The sequence below is a fragment of the Eleutherodactylus coqui genome, chromosome 10 (assembly GCF_035609145.1).
Source record: "Eleutherodactylus coqui strain aEleCoq1 chromosome 10, aEleCoq1.hap1, whole genome shotgun sequence".
NCBI lineage: Eukaryota > Metazoa > Chordata > Amphibia > Anura > Eleutherodactylidae > Eleutherodactylus > Eleutherodactylus coqui.
In genome coordinates, this window is record NC_089846.1 from 121,725,026 (window position 1) to 121,743,517 (window position 18,492).

Genomic DNA, 18,492 nt, shown 5'->3' on the forward strand with positions numbered 1-18,492 from the left:
CCGCAAGGGTCCTGTGGTATAGCAACACTCTCGAACCCCTTTCCTCTTCGGGAATCAGAGTGGGCAGGTTCTCCTTATACCGTGGATCGAGCAGTGTGTACACCCAGTAATCCGTAGTGGCCAGAATGCGTGCAACGCGAGGGTCACGAGAAAGGCATCCTAACATGAAGTCAGCCATGTGTGCCAGGGTACCTGTACGCAACACATGGCTGTCTTCACTAGGAAGATCACTTTCAGGATCCTCCTCCTCCTCCTCCTCCTCCTCCTCAGGCCATACACGCTGAAAGGATGACAGGCAATCAGCCGGTGTACCGTCAGCAGCGGCCCAAGCTGTCTCTTCCCCCTCCTCCTCATCCTCCTCATGCTCCTCCTCCTCCTCCTGTACGCGCTGAGAAATAGACAGGAGGGTGCCCTGACTATCCAGCGGCATACTGTCTTCCCCCGCCCCCGTTTCCGAGCGCAAAGCAGCTGCCTTTATGGTTTGCAGGGAATTTCTCAAGATGCATAGCAGAGGAATGGTGACGCTAATGATTGTAGCATCGCCGCTCACCACCTGGGTAGACTCCTCAAAATTACCAAGGACATGGCAGATGTCTGCCAACCAGGCCCACTCTTCTGAAAGGAATTGAGGAGGCTGACTCCCACTGCGCCGCCCATGTTGGAGTTGGTATTCGACTATAGCTCTACGTTGTTCATAGAGCCTGGCCAACATGTGGAGCGTAGAGTTCCACCGTGTGGGCACATCGCACAGCAGTCGGTGCACTGGCAGCTTAAAGTGATGTTGCAGGGTGCGCAGGGTGGCAGCGTCCGTGTGGGACTTGCGGAAATGTGCGCAGAGCCGGCGCGCCTTTACGAGCAGGTCTGACAAGCGTGGGTAGCTTTTCAGAAACCGCTGAACCACCAAATTAAAGACGTGGGCTAGGCATGGCACGTGCGTGAGGCTGCCAAGCTGCAGAGCCGCCACCAGGTTACGGCCGTTGTCACACACGACCATGCCCGGTTGGAGGCTCAGCGGCGCAAGCCAGCGGTCGGTCTGCTGTGTCAGACCCTGCAGCAGTTCGTGGGCCGTGTGCCTCTTATCGCCTAAGCTGAGTAGTTTCAGCACGGCCTGCTGACGCTTGCCCACCGCTGTGCTGCCACATCGCGCGACACCGACTGCTGGCGACATGCTGCTGCTAACACATCTTGATTGCGAGACAGAGGAGGAGGAGGAGGAGGAGGAGGGTGCTTTAGTGGAGGAAGCATACACCTCCGCAGATACCACCACCGAGCTGGGGCCCGCAATTCTGGGGGTGGGTAGGACGTGAGCGGTCCCAGGCTCTGACTCTGTCCCAGCCTCCACTAAATTCACCCAATGTGCCGTCAGGGAGATGTAGTGGCCCTGCCCGCCTGTGCTTGTCCACGTGTCCGTAGTTAAGTGGACCGTGGCAGTAACCGCGTTGGTGAGGGCGCGCACAATGTTGCGGGAGACGTGGTCGTGCAGGGCTGGGACGGCACATCGGGAAAAGTAGTGGCGACTGGGAACTGAGTAGCGCGGGGCCGCCGCCTCCATGATACTTTTGAAGGACTCAGTTTCCACCACCCTATACGGCAGCATCTCAAGGCTGATGAATTTTGCTATGCGGACGGTTAACGTTTGAGCGTGCGGGTGCGTGGCGGCGTACTTGCGCTTGCGCTCGAACACTTGCGCAAGCGACGGCTGAACGGTGCGCTGAACTACACTGCTGGATGGGGCCGAGGACAGCGGAGATGAGGGTGTGGGTGCAGGCCATGAGGCGGTAGTGCCTGTGTCCTGAGAGGGGGGTTGCATCTCAGTGGCAGGTTGGGGCACAGGGGGAGAGGCAGGGGTGCAAACCGGAGGCGGTGAACGGCCTTCGTCCCACCTTGTGGGGTGCTTGGCCATCATATGTCTGCGCATTGTGGTGGTGGTGAGGCTGTTGGTGTTGGCTCCCCGGCTGAGCTTTGCGCAACAAAGGTTGCACACCACTGTTCGTCGGTCGTCAGGCGTCTCTGTGAAAAACTGCCAGACCTTAGAGCACCTCGGCCTCTGCAGGGTGGCATGGCGCGAGGGGGCGCTTTGGGAAACACTTGGTGGATTATTCGGTCTGGCCCTGCCTCTACCCCTGGACACCGCACTGCCTCTTGCAACCTGCCCTGCTGATGCCCTTGACTCCCCCTCTGAAGACCTGTCCTCCTGAGTAAGCGTTGCACACCAGGTGGGGTCAGTCACCTCATCGTCCTGCTGCTCTTCCTCCGAATCCTCTGTGCGCTGCTCCCTTGGACTTACTGCCCTTACTACTACCTCACTGCAAGACAACTGTGTCTGATCGTCATCATCCTCCTCACCCACAGAAAGTTGTTGAGACAGTTGGCGGAAGTCCCCAGCCTCTTCCCTCGGACCCCGGGAACTTTCGAATGGTTGGGCATCAGTGACGATAAACTCCTCTGGTGGGAGAGGAACCGCTGCTGCCCAATCTAAGCAGGGGCCCGAGAACAGTTCCTGGGAGTGTTCCCGCTCCTGAGCAGGTGTCATTGTAGTGGAGTGAGGAGGCTGGGAGGAAGGAGGAGCAGCAGACAGAGGATTCGGATTTGCAGCAGTGGACGGCGCAGAACTGCGTGTTGACGATAGGTTGCTCGAAGCACTTTCTGCCATCCAGGACAGGACCTGCTCACGCTGCTCATTTTCTAATAACCGTCTCCCACGTGGACCCATTAATTGGGCGATGAATGTGGGGACGCCAGAAACGTGCCTCTCTCCTAATCGCGCAGCAGTCGGCTGCGACACACCGGGATCAGGAGCTCAGGCTGTGCCCACACCCTGACTTGGCCCTCCGCGTCCTCGGCCGCGTCTACGTCCTCTAGGCCTACCCCTACCCCTCAGCATGCTGTATTACCAGTGATTTGATTTAACAGGCAGGAAATAAATTGGCGCAAGACTGCAGGCCAAATATAATTTTTGCCCTTTTGGGAAAACGAAAGGCCCCACTGCCTCTAGTGAATGAATAATCTAAGTGTAATAACTGTGCTGTGTCCCTGCTTATGTGTCACAGAACGTGAGGGTAGCAGAGTTATTATAACTCTGGCAGAGCAGGTATTTTTTTTCCCAATTAAGGAAAGCAAATGGCGAAGCCATCAGTAAAGCGTAGCTGGGTGCGTATGATTTAGCAATGTTTTTCACGCAGCTCACACGTGTCCACCGCCCGTAAGGACGGACACAGGCTGGACAAATAGATTTGTTTTCAGTTTTTTCCCACCAAAAGGCAGCACTGCGTATATTCAATGAACATGAGAAGTGTAATAACTGTGCTGTGTCCCTGCTTATGTGTCACAGAACGTGAGGGTAGCAGAGTTATTATAACTCTGGCAGAGCAGGTATTTTTTTTCCCAATTAAGGAAAGCAAATGGCGAAGCCAGCAGTAAAGCGTAGCTGGGTGCGTATGATTTAGCAATGTTTTTCACGCAGCTCACACGTGTCCACCGCCCGTAAGGACGGACACAGGCTGGACAAATAGATTTGTTTTCAGTTTTTTCCCACCAAAAGGCAGCACTGCGTATATTCAATGAACATGAGAAGTGTAATAACTGTGCTGTGTCCCTGCTTATGTGTCACAGAACGTGAGGGTAGCAGAGTTATTATAACTCTGGCAGAGCAGGTATTTTTTTTCCCAATTAAGGAAAGCAAATGGCGAAGCCAGCAGTAAAGCGTAGCTGGGTGCGTATGATTTAGCAATGTTTTTCACGCAGCTCACACGTGTCCACCGCCCGTAAGGACGGACAGAGGCTGGACAAATAGATTTGTTTTCAGTTTTTTCCCACCAAAAGGCAGCACTGCGTATATTCAATGAACATGAGAAGTGTAATAACTGTGCTGTGTCCCTGCTTATGTGTCACAGAACGTGAGGGTAGCAGAGTTATTATAACTCTGGCAGAGCAGGTATTTTTTTTCCCAATTAAGGAAAGCAAATGGCGAAGCCAGCAGTAAAGCGTAGCTGGGTGCGTATGATTTAGCACTGTTCTTCACGCAGCTCACACGTCTCCACCGCCCGTAAGGACGGACAGAGGCTGGACAAATAGATTTGTTTTCACTTGTTTTTCCACCAAAAGGCAGCACTGCGTATATTCTATGAATAATAACTGTGTTGTGGCCCTGCCTATACAATTCTTTCCCTGCAGTATCAATGGAGGGTGCAATGCTCTGCAGAGGCGATTTTGAGAAGCCCAAAAAAAATGCAGCACAGCTAACAGCAGCCTGGACAGTACTGCACACGGATAAATATGGCCCTAGAAAGGACCGTTGAGGTTCTTGAAGGCTACACTCACTCCTAACACTCTCCCTGCCTATGCAGCACTTCTGTCCCTAATGCCAGGTGCAACGGTCTGCAGAGGCGATTTTGAGAAAAAAAAAATCCCACTGCTAACAGCAGCCAACACACAGCTATCAGTGGCCCTAATAAGGACCTTTGGGGGGTCTTGAAGCCTACACTAACTACCAATTCTTTCCCTACAGCAGCTCCGGTATAAACAGCACTGTCCCTCATCTAACTCACACCGCATCTGAGGCGAGCCGCGGGAGGGGCCGACTTTTATATTAGGCGAACACCTGATCTCGCCAGCCACTCACAGCAGGGGGGTGGTATAGGGCTTAAACGTTGCAGGGGGAAGTTGTAATGCCTTCCCTGTCTTTCAATTGGCCAGAAAAGCGCGCTAACGTCTCAGGGAAGGAAGTGAAAGTAACCAGAACACCGCATGGTGTTCGTTACGAATAACGAACATCCCGAACACCCTAATATTCGCACGAATATCAAGCTCGGACGAACGCGTTCGCTCATCTCTAAAGGACTTATATTTAAAGACCTTCTCTGAAAATCCATAAAGGGCTTGCCGTCATCCCATTGCTTTCAATGGGGCTGCAGAAGCACCGGCCCCATTGAAAGCAATGGGAGGACATAGTGCTCCTGTGCCACAGCTGTGACAGCTGTGGCAGGGAATTCTTCACCCCCACGGGTAGTGCTGTCACAGTGTTCAGTGATAAGGGGACTCCCCTTAGAGATGAAGAAATCCTCTGCCACAGCTATAGCAGAGAATCACAATCTTCTCTGTATGTTCTCAATGGGGTTGGCGCTGCTGCCACCAGCCCCATTGACCACAAGGTGAAATGTGTCACATCCAGGGGTTTCACATTCAAGAAATCCCCTGCTGTAGCTGTCACAGCCACAGCAGGGGGTAGCGATCGCACCGGACTTTGGCCTCATGTCCATGAGTGGGTCAGGTTCCATGGGCGGGATCTCCGTCCTGGGATCCCACCTTGCCCACGCATTGAGGACATTACTAACTAGTCCGGATGCGTGCGGGTCATCTGTTGTCTCCTCCTTGCATGTAGGTGAGCATGCCGGCATGAGTGACAGTTCTGGGTGCGCAGCAGATTGGACAGCTTCCATTGACTTCAATGAAAGCCGTTCCTTCAGGACGCCAAATAGAGCATGCTGCAATTCATTTGCCGGACCGGAAGGTCCAGAAAACAAACCTGCTTGCTTAAAGTAAGCTGCCGGCACCTATGATTGTCTATAGGTGGCTTGAACTCTGGATCATCCGTGCGGGTGCCCCATTCGGATCCAGGAATTCAAACCCACCCAGGAACATGAACCCTTTGTGCAAATTTTAAATGCACACAGGTGCGAATTTTACAATGTGCCAGCCGCTTCGGTCACCCAATTTTTTGACGCATGCTTTTTTGCGTTTTTTTTAATGCAAATAAATGCTCTCAAAATACGCCCTCTGACTGAGCTCTTAAAGGGTCAAATTGTGTTCTAAGTGAATGCTTACTCTGCCTACCCCCGCCACCCCCAGATTTATGTTGTAGATACAAACCGTATATTATAAGGCCATTGCCATGCAAGCATTATTTCCAAAAACCAAGACTGAATTTACAAGGAAACAGAGAAATAATGGAAAGCGTTATACTTTCTTCCATTTGAGATTTGATCCTTGTTTACCGAAGAAATAACCAGATGTAGCAAAATCACTGTAACCACGATGTACAAAGCCCATTGCTATGAATCCGTAGCCTTCAGTTATGCAGCATCTTCGAATAGCCTATAGTTTCAATATTTTATTTAACAGTACATGCACACAGGCGTTTTACAAGTTGCGCCGAAAATTCTCTGGCGCAACTCGAATCAGACAGCATTCGAACGTCCCAACCGTGTGCTGTTCGATGTGCTGAACACCGCACAATGACATGCTAATCTTGGCTTAAAATGCTTCATTTTTTTAAATCAGACTTTGAATCTGAGTAAAAAAAACCTTGTGTGCATGAACCAATTCAAATGAATGGATGCTATTTCTTCCGATTTTCGGACAAATTTTCGGTCAGAAAATCAGCCTGTGTGCATATACTCTAAGCATTATGGAGATGACCCACCAATGGGATCAAGGGAAACAAACATTAAATGAAACTTACATTTTCATTTTGGAATTGTATGAGTAACATATTTAAATATCCATCCTTTAAAATGTCTAAAGAGAATTTCTCTTTACAGAAAAATATAGAGCTACAGAGAATACAGTAGCTTCAACTTATATGTTCCCTAGAGACATGTTATCACTTTTCTTCTGCCAATGCCATAGCCGCTTTGCAGATAAAATTATAGGACCTTTTGGCAGCTGTAATATAAAATGTCATGTAGAAATGTCTGAATGGTGAATGTGTCTCCGGATGATTAAATAGATTTAGTGAAGACCCATGTAGGAGATGTATTGGCCACCATATTGATTGTCATTCATTCTTTTTCAGAATTAGTTATAAATGAGGCTCTATAGGCATATTGATATTTTTCTATTTCTTTCAATGTTTCATTACTTTCTGACAGCCAAAATACATAGTCTACAGCATAATTCTTGCCATCAATAAGTCAGATTCCTCATGAAAACCATTATAAGGTAATGAGATTGGGTAAGACTTGTTGGGACCCATATAAATATGGATCTTTCATAACTATTATGAATGGAAGCCATGTGTTGTGACGTTCCAGATGCAATCTGGAAATGAAACCAAGGTGGCATTCTATGTCAGCCTGGTCCACTTGACCATGGCAGAAAAACAGTTGAATGCCTCTTTCCTGTCACTGCAGAAGGTACTTAAGGTGTAGTTTCTCAGTAATCCCTCTGGGTCTCCTGTAATTACGTTGTTTTTTTTGGGTGTCATATGTCAGAAATCCCTCAGTGTTTTATGTTCAAATCTTCTCTTACCTGTTTCAATATCTCCTGTAGTGTGTGAACTGCTTGATCAATTAAAGGTGTTTCCCATAGTCAGTCAATTATCAATAACAGAATTGTATTTTTTCTGGTCCTATTTTCACATGGATGCTAGTTATTCTTCTGTGTGCGTGCATGTTGTGCAGACCTTTATCTGTTTGTCAGGTGTTAGTCATGTTCTGTCTTGTTTGTGCCACCCATTCACATAGCTTGTTCCACCTGTCTGTTTGTGGATGGACTCCTGAGTCAAGTTCTGTTTCCCTCATTGGTTGGTTGGTGGATGCCTGAGTAACCTCTGTCCATATGGTTGTCAGGCGACTAATCCATGTTCTGTCCTGAGTCCATCTGGTTTCTGACATTTGAACCAAATTCTGTATCTCCCCCCTCCATCGGAAGCCTGCACCCTGTCCTGTTTACGGTATTTAGTTTGGCTGTGGACTCCAGTCAGCTATGTACCTTTACCTGGCTTGGTTAGCATTTCCATCTGCTATATATCCTCCCCTATCCTCCATCTAGGGGTAGGATAGTTACCGTAGGTTCAAGACATGGGGCCATCCTTATCGGAAAAAACACCCTACTTTTAGGGCTTTTTTTAGTGCAACAATAGGTGCGCTACAAAAAAAAAAAAAACACACGACGCACGTGTAAAAAACGTGTGATCAAAACTAAAAATCACACATAAATAGTGCTTGCCCATGAAAAGCAATGGGAGAGGATCGCTATCCCCTCCAGTGGCTGTGACAGCGGCAGCAGGGGTTTCACCTTGTTGTCAATGGGTGCCGGCCCCATTGAAAACATAGGGCAAAAATCGCACTCCTCTACCACTGCTGTGACAGCTGTGGCAGGGGGTTCCTTCATGAATGAGGGGAGTCCCCTTCTGTCACAGTGTTCAGTGATGAGGAAACTCCCTGCAGGGATGAAGGAATTCCCTGCCACAGCTGTCACAGCAGTGGCAGAGGAACGCGATCTGTGACAAATTTGGCAGGGAATTACTTTATCTCCATGGGGAATCCCCTCATCACTGAACACTGTGATACGACTGTGAGGCCTTGGTCAGACGGGCGTTTTTTCGCGCGATTTGCGCATGCGCATGTGTCCGGCGATTTTATAGAACCATTGCTTTGCAATGGTATCGGACACATGAGCGCTTTTTATGCGCTCATCCAATTAATTATAGAACAGAAATCGCAGATCGCACCCATCTCCGATCTGCGTTTCCTGTTCTTCTCTATATGCACTCAATGGGGCCGGCGGCAGCAGCACCGACCCCATTGAGAACATATACTAGACAAATCATTCTCCTCTGCCACAGAAGAATGATGTTTGCCCATTGAATTCAATGGAGCCGGCAATACAGCCGGCTCCATTGAAAGCAATGGGCTGCCGACGAGCGTGGGATGAATTTTCGGGAAGGGCTTAAAAATATAAGCCCTTCCCTGAAAATCATCCAAAACTGTGTAAAAAAAAATATATACTCACCTTGTCCCGGCAGACGGAGTGAGTGAGTGCTGCCTCTGATTGGCTCAGCGCAGGGACCAATCAGGGGCAGCTCTCAGCTGAATGACAGCTCCGCTTTTTTAAACACTGTCCTTTCTTTTGCAAGTACGATTTTTTTTTTGCATTTGTAAAAATTGGACATGTGCACACTTACATTGGAAATCATTGATTCTAATAGAGACGCTTTTTTCACACACCTGTTCATGCTTTAAAAAAACGCTCGTCTGACTACGGCCTTAAGAAGGGTTCACCAAGACCTGGTTGGTTAGGGAGAGCATTCCCTTTCCTGTATTTTGGATTTCCCTTGTGTATGTAACCCCATTGCGAACATTCTGACATCTTGGTGTGATGTTTGGGGATGTCCGTAGAAGGCATTGTATTTGCGCCCTGCACGAATGTAACACCATGGCACTAATATGAATAGATCCTAAGAAACATCTAAATAGACTGTTTGAGAAATTGATAGACTCGGGCAGTTTATAGAGTTTTATGTTCTGATGGTTTTTCTTTTTTGCAGTTTGTACTTTTTCTCATGCAATACTCATGAAAACTCACAGAATAAATACAAGAAAGAGTAAAAGACTCATCGCAGATAGCATAACATGCTTGATAACACTATACATTGTATAAAATGGAAAACTCAGCTTTTCTACATCTGACAATCTCACCTTTGCTTGCTACATTTGTTTATCGGGAAGATTTATGTATGTGACAGAGACAGAATTAACAGATTTCAGCATGCGCTTATATGTGGACGATTAATAATTTCCAGCCTTACAGATTCTTTGTAGCTTAGCTTTAGGGTATGTCCGATGCATCATGATGGATAACAGTTTAGACATATATGAAAATATATAGATTCAAAAAGCGAATAAAAGGAAAAGATCAATATAGTTAATAATTCTATTGTAAATGATGTCTTGCATTTTTCGGTCGAGTAATTTATACTTTACAGCTCTAACAATTCTCTCATGCACTTTTTACAATTAACCACACAATGATTCCATAAACCATAGCTGTATGACAATTCTTGGCATAGGAATTTTACTTTAGGGCATAAAGATAGAATTTTCCATTGCTAAGTACATCACAATTGATTTTGTGTCCCTCTCTTGCAGATATTCAGTCCAATATTAAAACATTTGTTAACACGGCTTCATGACCACAAAAGACAATGAGCTGCCACTGGCAAAGAAACACAATGGTGTATGAAGTGCAAGTTCCTTCGAATTGAAAGCTAGAGTATGAATACAGTATTAGCTGCATAATAGGAGTCAGATTTGGTTCCTTCAGTCACAGAGTGTAATCTATACATTTTGCAGCACATCTATCATACATATTAGAACATTACTAAAATGTGAACATTTTCAGTTTATGGTGCCCAAAGCTTATTTGTATTTGAATTGGAGTTACATTATTATTAGAGATGAGCGAGTATACTCGGTAAAGGCAATTGCTCGAGCGAGCATTGCCTTTACCGAGTACCTGCCCGCTCGAGATGAAAGGTTTGGGTGCCGGCGCGGGGGAGCGGTGAGTAGCGGCTGTCAGCAGGAGGGAGCGGGGGAGAGAGAGGGAGAGAGAGATCTCCCCTCCGTTCCGCCCCGCTCTCCCCCGCAGCTCCCTGCCCGCCGCCAGCACCCGAACTTTGAGTCTCGAGCGGGCAGGTACTCAGTAAAGGCAATGCTCGCTCGAGCAATTGCCTTTAGCGAGTATACTCGCTCATCTCTAATTATTATTATGATACAGTACATCACAAGCTTGTGATTACAGCTTCGTAGAATCTCTTTATAGTGTATTGGGAACCACCAAGGAACCTTAAATTATGTCATATATCGACATAACATGCATGCAGAGCCCAGCAGTGTGGCTTTTTGTAACTGACAGATGTTACATTTATCAAAATTGAGTTGCATCTAGTGCGGTCAAGGTCTTTCAGCATGACATCCAGTGTACCGATTACCACTGGGACCACCGCTGTCGGGTTATGCCAGAAACGCTGCATTTCCATCTTTAAATTTTCATATTTGGTCATTTTCTGTTGTTGTTTCTCATCGACCCTGCCATCCTTGGGTATAGCTAGAGATGAGCGAACGTGCTCGTTTAGAGCAATTACTCAATCGAGAGAGCTCCCCTCTGTTCCCCGCTGCTACCACCCGCTCCACCCCGCCGCCCCCCACCCCTGGGCGCCCCCGAATCTTTTCGCCCGAGTAGGCAGTTACTCGAAAAAAGCGATGCTCGATCGAGTAATTGCCCTAAACGAGCACGTTCGCTCATCTCTAGGTATAGCAATGTTGACAAGCCACACCCTACTCTTTTCAATGAAATCCCACTGCATCATTTTGAATCATTTTTTGGGGAATTATCGTCCAACCAGTTCTTCCTTTTGGGAAGAAGGTAATCTTCACAGAGGTTCCAATGAATCATCTTTATCACTGAATTGTGTATTTAGTTGTACACAATCTGAGCATTTTTTTTTTACAACAGCTGAGTACGTGCCAATTGTTTCATCACCTTCTTTACGGAGTTGGCATTTTTCATCTGTTATAGATTCTTCCACTCTAGCTTTTATCACATTAGTCCTGATCGCCTGTTCTTGAACAGCTAAAATCAGTCCTGTTTCTTTTTTCAGAGCTCACAATGTTAACCATAGCCAGGTCTTTTCCTTATCCACTTTACCCTCAATTTTTTTTTCGAGCAACTGGCCATGGAATTTTTTGCTGTGCCTAATAATATTTTAATTTGTATTGTTTGCCAAAAGTCTCTAATTAATGAATATATATATATATATATATGTATATATATATATATATATATATATATATTTATATTGTAGCAGGGTGAGAGGTGAAGTGAGGGACGGAAGGTATATATTGCAGAGGTTACTAGCATCAGTGCTACAGATCCGCGGTCCATTCCTCACTCCGTTACGGAGTTCTTTTAATTTTACTACGTGGACCCCTCAAGCTAATAATTTAAAAAAATACATTTTATTAGAATTAATTAAAAAGAGGAAGAACAAACACACATTAACTAGATAAGTAAGAAAAAAATCTAGACTCAGTTGATGCCACTCAAATCAACAGATAAAGACCAAGTGCGCTGGCTTAAGAAGGTCAATCCAGATATTGCGTATTATTGGTCTTCAAAAGTGACTAATTTGTCTGAAATGTATCACGATTTGTTACGCAGGTGTCATTTTGGTGATAAAACCATGACATGTGCGAGACCAAATATATTACGTAACCCAACGCGTTTCCCCCACACCGTGGGTTCTTCAGGGGTTCGATATATCAATTCCCAGGGGTAGACTGGGTGGTGGCTTAGTTAGGATAGATAGTTGGTTATTCAGCCTCACAGTATCCAGAATGACCTTAGCAATAAAAGGACATAGGATACATGCAAACAGAAAAAAAAGATCTGTTTTGGTCTGACAGATAAGACCAAGTTGTTAGCCTATGGTGGTAATCAGAGAAATATATATTCCAATGAGGCTATTATTTCGAAAATCCCACATCAACACTAGCCGGAACTAGCGTGGAGTTTAGTGTGGAATTTAGAACAATTCTATTCTCCTAGATGGAGTCTACCCGGAATTATATATTCCGATTACAGAATTGCGCCGTTCAATAAGCTCCCTAAACTGCTATTTCAAGCACTCCAGAATTGAAGATCATGGTTGTGAAGATGAACCTATGCTGCCTATAAGGATGCCTAGTAGAGATGAGCGAACGTACTCGTCCGAGCTTGATATTCGTGCGAATATTAGGGTGTTCGGGATGCTCGTTACTCGTAACGAGCACCACGCGGTGTTCCGGTTACTTTCAGTTTCCTCTCTGAGACATTAGCGCGCTTTTCTGGCCAATTGAAAGACAGGGAAGGCATTACAACTTCCCCCTGTGACGTTCAAGCCCTATACCACCCCCCTGCTGTGAGTGGCTGGGGAGATCTGATGTCACCCGAGTATAAAAATCGGCCCCTCCCGCGGCTCGCCTCAGATGCCTTGTGAGTTAGCTGAGGGAAAGTGCTATCGTGCTGGAGCTGCTGTAGGGAGAGCGTTAGGAGTTAGTGTAGGCTTCAAGAACCCCAACGGTCCTTCTCAGGGCCACATCTAATAGTGTGCAGTACTGTGTTAGCACTGTATTTTTATTTTTTTTTCAAAATTGGATCTGCAGAGCATTGCGCCCTGCAATAGGGACAGAAGTGGTGGTTAGGCAGGGAGAGTGTTAGCAGTGAGTGTAGGCTTCAAGAACCCCAACGGTCCTTTCTAGGGCCACATCTATCCGTGTGCAGTACTGTCCAGGCTGCTGTTAGCAGTGTTGCATTTTTTTTTTTTTCTAAAAACCGGCTGTGCAGACCATTGCACCCGGCATTAATACTACAGGGATAGAATTGTGTAGACAGGGCCAGAAGACATACATTATTCATTGAATAGATGCAGTGTGGCTTTTCCTTTGAAAAACAAGGGAAAAAATTCTGTTTCGCCTGCCTCTGACAGTCCTCAGGGCTCTGGATACGTGTGTGCTGCGTGCAGAACGTTAAAAAAATCATACGCAGCCAGCTACGTTTTACTGCAGGCTTGCGCCAATTTTTTTCCTGCATGGGAAATCCCTGATTTGCTGTAGCGAATAACTTTGCATCACTGCAGTTCTCTGACACATTTGCAGGGCCACAACACAGTTATTAAACTTAGTAGTATTCATTGAATACACGCAGTGTGGCTTGTCCTTTGAAAAACAAGGGAAAAAATTCTATTTTGGCTGCAGGCTTGCACCAATTTTTTTCCTGCATGGGAAATCCCTGATCTGCTGTAGCGAATAACTTTGCATCACTGCAGTTCTGTGACACATTTGCAGGGCCACAACGCAGTTATTAAACTTAGTAGTATTCATTGAATACACGCAGTGTGGCTTGTCCTTTGAAAAACAAGGGAAAAAATTCTATTTTGGCTGCAGGCTTGCACCAATTTTTTTCCTGCATGGGAAATCCCTGATCTGCTGTAGCGAATAACTTTGCATCACTGCAGTTCTGTGACACATTTGCAGGGCCACAACACAGTTATTACACTTAGTAGTATTCATTGAATACACGCAGTGTGGCTTGTCCTTTGAAAAACAAGGGAAAAAATTCTATTTTGGCTGCAGGCTTGCGCCAATTTTTTTCCTGCATGGGAAATCCCTGATCTGCTGTAGCGAATAACTTTGCATCACTGCAGTTCTGTGACACATTTGCAGGGCCACAACACAGTTATTAAACTTAGTAGTATTCATTGAATACACGCAGTGTGGCTTGTCCTTTGAAAAACAAGGGAAAAAATTCTATTTTGGCTGCAGGCTTGCGCCAATTTTTTTCCTGCATGGGAAATCCCTGATCTGCTGTAGTGAATAACTTTGCATCACTGCAGTTCTGTGACACATTTGCAGGGCCACAACACAGTTATTAAACTTAGTAGTATTCATTGAATACACGCAGTGTGGCTTGTCCTTTGAAAAACAAGGGAAAAAAATCTATTTTGGCTGCAGGCTTGCGCCAATTTTTTTCCTGCATGGGAAATCCCTGATCTGCTGTAGCGAATAACTTTGCATCACTGCAGTTCTCTGACACATTTGCAGGGCCACAACACAGTTATTAAACTTAGTAGTATTCATTGAATACACGCAGTGTGGCTTGTCCTTTGAAAAACAAGGGAAAAAATTCTATTTTGGCTGCAGGCTTGCGCCAATTTCTTTCCTGGCTTGGAAATCACTGGTAATACAGCATGCTGAGGGGTAGGGGTAGGCCTAGAGGACGTGGACGCGGCCGAGGACGCGTAGGCCCAAGTGAGGGTGTGGGCACAGGCCGAGCTCCTGATCCAGGTGTGTCGCAGCCGACTGCTGCGCGATTAGGAGAGAGGCACGTTTCTGGCGTCCCCACATTCACGCGGGAGACCTTTATTAGAAAATGAGCAGTGTGAGCAGGTCCTGTCGTGGATGGCAGAAAGTGCTTCGAGCAAGCTATCATCCACCCAGAGTTCTGCGCCGTCCAGTGCTGCAAATCCGAATCCTCTGTCTGCTGCTCCTCCTTCCTCCCAGCCTCCTCACTCCACTACAATGACACATGCTCAGGAGCGGGAAGACTCCCAGGAACTGTTCTCGGGCCCCTGCTCAGATTGGGCAGCAGTGGTTCCTCTCCCACCAGAGGAGTTTATCGTCACTGATGCACAACCATTGGAAAGTTCCCGGGGTCCGGGGGATGAGGCTGGGGACTTCCGGCAACTGTCTCAAGACCTTTCAGTGGGTGAGGAGGACGATGACGATGAGACACAGTTGTCTTGCAGTGAGGTAGTAGTAAGGGCAGTAAGTCCGAGGGAGGAGCGCACAGAGGATTCGGAGGAAGAGCAGCAGGACGATGAGGTGACTGACCCCACCTGGTGTGCAACGCCTACTCAGGACAGGTCTTCAGAGGGGCAGGCAAGGGCAGCAGCAGGGCAGGTTGCAAGAGGCAGTGCGGTGGCCAGGGGTGGAGGCAGGGCCAGACCGAATAATCCACCAACTGTTTCCCAAAGCGCACCCTTGCGCCATGCCACCCTGCAGAGGCCGAGGTGCTCTAAGGTCTGGCAGTTTTTCACAGAGACGCCTGACGACCGACGAACAGTGGTGTGCAACCTTTGTCGCGCCAAGATCAGCCGGGGAGCCACCACCAACAGCCTCACCACCACCAGCATGCGCAGACATATGATGGCCAAGCACCCCACAAGGTGGGACGAAGGCCGTTCACCGCCTCCGGTTTGCACCGCTGCCTCTCCCCCTGTGCCCCAACCTGCCACTGAGATCCAACCCCCCTCTCAGGACACAGGCACTACCGTCTCATGGCCTGCACCCACACCCTCACCTCCGCTGTCCTCGGCCCCATCCACCGCACAGTCCAGCTGTCGCTAGCGCAAGTGTTGGAGCGCAAGCGCAAGTACGCCGCCACGCACCCGCACGCTCAATCGTTAACCGCCCACATAGCCAAATTTATCAGCCTTGAGATGCTGCCGTATAGGGTTGTGGAAACGGAGGCTTTCAAAGCTATGATGGCGGCGGCCCCGCGCTACTCAGTTCCCAGTCGCCACTACTTTTCCCGATGTGCCGTCCCAGCCCTGCACGACCACGTCTCCCGCAACATTGTACGCGCCCTCACCAATGCGGTTAGTGGCAAGGTCCACTTAACTACGGACACGTGGACAAGCACAGGCGGGCAGGACCACTACATCTCCCTGACGGCACATTGGGTGAATTTAGTGGAGGCTGGGACAGAGTCAGAGCCTGGGACCGCTCACGTCCTACCCACCCCCAGAATTGCGGGCCCCAGCTCGGTGGTGGTATGTTCGGCGGTGTATGCTTCCTCCACTAAAGCACCCTCCTCCTCCTCCCCAACCTCTGTCTCGCAATCTAGATGTGTCAGCAGCAGCAGGACGTCGCCAGCAGTCGGTGTCGCGCGGCGTGGCAGCACAGCGGTGGGCAAGCGTCAGCAGGCCGTGCTGAAACTACTCAGCTTAGGAGATAGGAGGCACACGGCCCACGAACTGCTGCAGGGTCTGACAGAGCAGACCGACCGTTGGCTTGCGCCGCTGAGCCTCCAACCGGGCATGGTCGTGTGTGACAATGGCCGTAACCTGGTGGCGGCTCTGCAGCTCGGCAGCCTCACGCACGTGCCATGCCTGGCCCACGTCTTTAATTTGGTGGTTCAGCGCTTTCTGAGCTACCCACGCTTGTCAGACCTGCTCGTAAAGGTGCGCCGGCTCTGCGCACATTTCCGCAAGTCCCACACGGATGCTGCCACCCTGCGCACCCTGCAACATCGGTTTAATCTGCCAGTGCACCGACTGCTGTGCGACGTGCCCACACGGTGGAACTCTACGCTCCACATGTTGGCTAGGCTCTATGAGCAGCGTAGAGCTATAGTGGAATACCAACTCCAACATGGGCGGCGCAGTGGGAGTCAGCCTCCTCAATTCTTTTCAGAAGAGTGGGCCTGGTTGGCAGACATCTGCCAGGTCCTTCGAAACTTTGAGCAGTCTACCCAGGTGGTGAGCGGCGATGCTGCAATCATTAGCGTCACCATTCCTCTGCTATGCATCTTGAGAAGTTCCCTGCAAACCATAAAGGCAGCCGCTTTGCGCTCGGAAACAGAGCCGGGGGAAGACAGTATGTCGCTGGATAGTCAGAGCACCCTCCTGTCTATATCTCAGCGCGTTCAGGAGGAGGAGGAGGAGCATGAGGAGGATGAGGAGGAGGGGGAAGAGACAGCTTGGCCCACTGCTGACGGTACCCATGCTGCTTGCCTGTCATCATTTCAGCGTGTATGGCCGGAGGAGGAGGAGGAGGAGGAGGATCCTGAAAGTGATCTTCCTAGTGCGGACAGCCATGTGTTGCGTACAGGTACCCTGGCACACATGGCTGACTTCATGTTAGGATGCCTTTCTCGTGACCCTCGCGTTACACGCATTCTGGCCACTACGGATTACTGGGTGTACACACTGCTCGACCCACGCTATAAGGAGAACCTTCCCACTCTCATTCCCGAAGAGGAAAGGGGTTCGAGAGTGTTGCTACCACAGGACCCTGGCGGACAAGCTGATGGTAAAATTCCCATCCGACAGCGCTAGTGGCAGAAGGCGCAGTTCCGAGGGCCAGGTAGCAGGGGAGGTGCGGAGATCGAGCAGCATGTACAGCCCAGGCAGTGCAACAGTCTTTAAGGGCCTGGACAGCTTTATGGCTCCCCAGCAAGACTGTGTCACCGCTCCCCAGTCAAGGCTGAGTCAGCGGGAGCACTGTCAAAGGATGGTGAGGGAGTACGTAGCCGATCGCACGACCGTCCTCCGTGACGCCTCTGCCACCTACAACTACTGGGTGTCGAAGCTGGACACGTGGCCTGAACTAGCGCTGCATGCCCTGGAGGTGCTTGCTTGTCCTGCGGCTAGCGTCTTGTCGGAGAGGGTGTTTAGTGCGGCTGGGGGAATCATCACAGATAAGCGTACCCGCCTGTCAACCGACAGTGCCGACAGGCTAACACTCATCAAGATGAACAAAGCCTGGATTTCCCCAGACTTCTCTTCTCCACCAGCGGACAGCAGCGATACCTAAGTAATACGTAGGCTGCACCCGCGGATGGAAGCATCGTTCTCTCTCACCATCCAAAACGGGGACATTTCTGCTTCATCAATCTGTGTATAATATTCCTCCTCCTCCTCCTGCTCCTCCTCCTGAAACCTCACGTAATCACGCTGAACGGGCAATTTTTCTTAGGGCCACAAGGCTCACTCATATAATTTTTCTAAAAAATGTTTATACCTTTCAATGCTCTTAAAAGCGTTGGAACTTTAACTTGAACCAATTTTTCGTTAAACTGGGCTGCCTCCAGGCCTAGTTACCACTTAAGCCACATTAACCAAAGCGATTAATGGGTTTCACCTGCCATCTTGGTTGGGCATGGCCAATTTTTACTGAGGTACATTAGTACTGTTGGTACACCAATTTTTTTGGGCCCTCACCTACAGTGTAATCATAGCAATTTCTATGTTCTTCGCCTGCACTCATGGTACAGAAAGGTGTGTGGGGTTGGCCTACACTTTAGCTACATAAATGTAACTTGGGCCTTGGCTATACTGCAGCTACTGAAATGGAACTAAGACTGCGCTCCCACTATACTACTGCTTCGGAATTGTTCCTGGGGCCTGTGTAGGCTGCTACTATTACTTAAATGGAACTTAGACTATGCTCC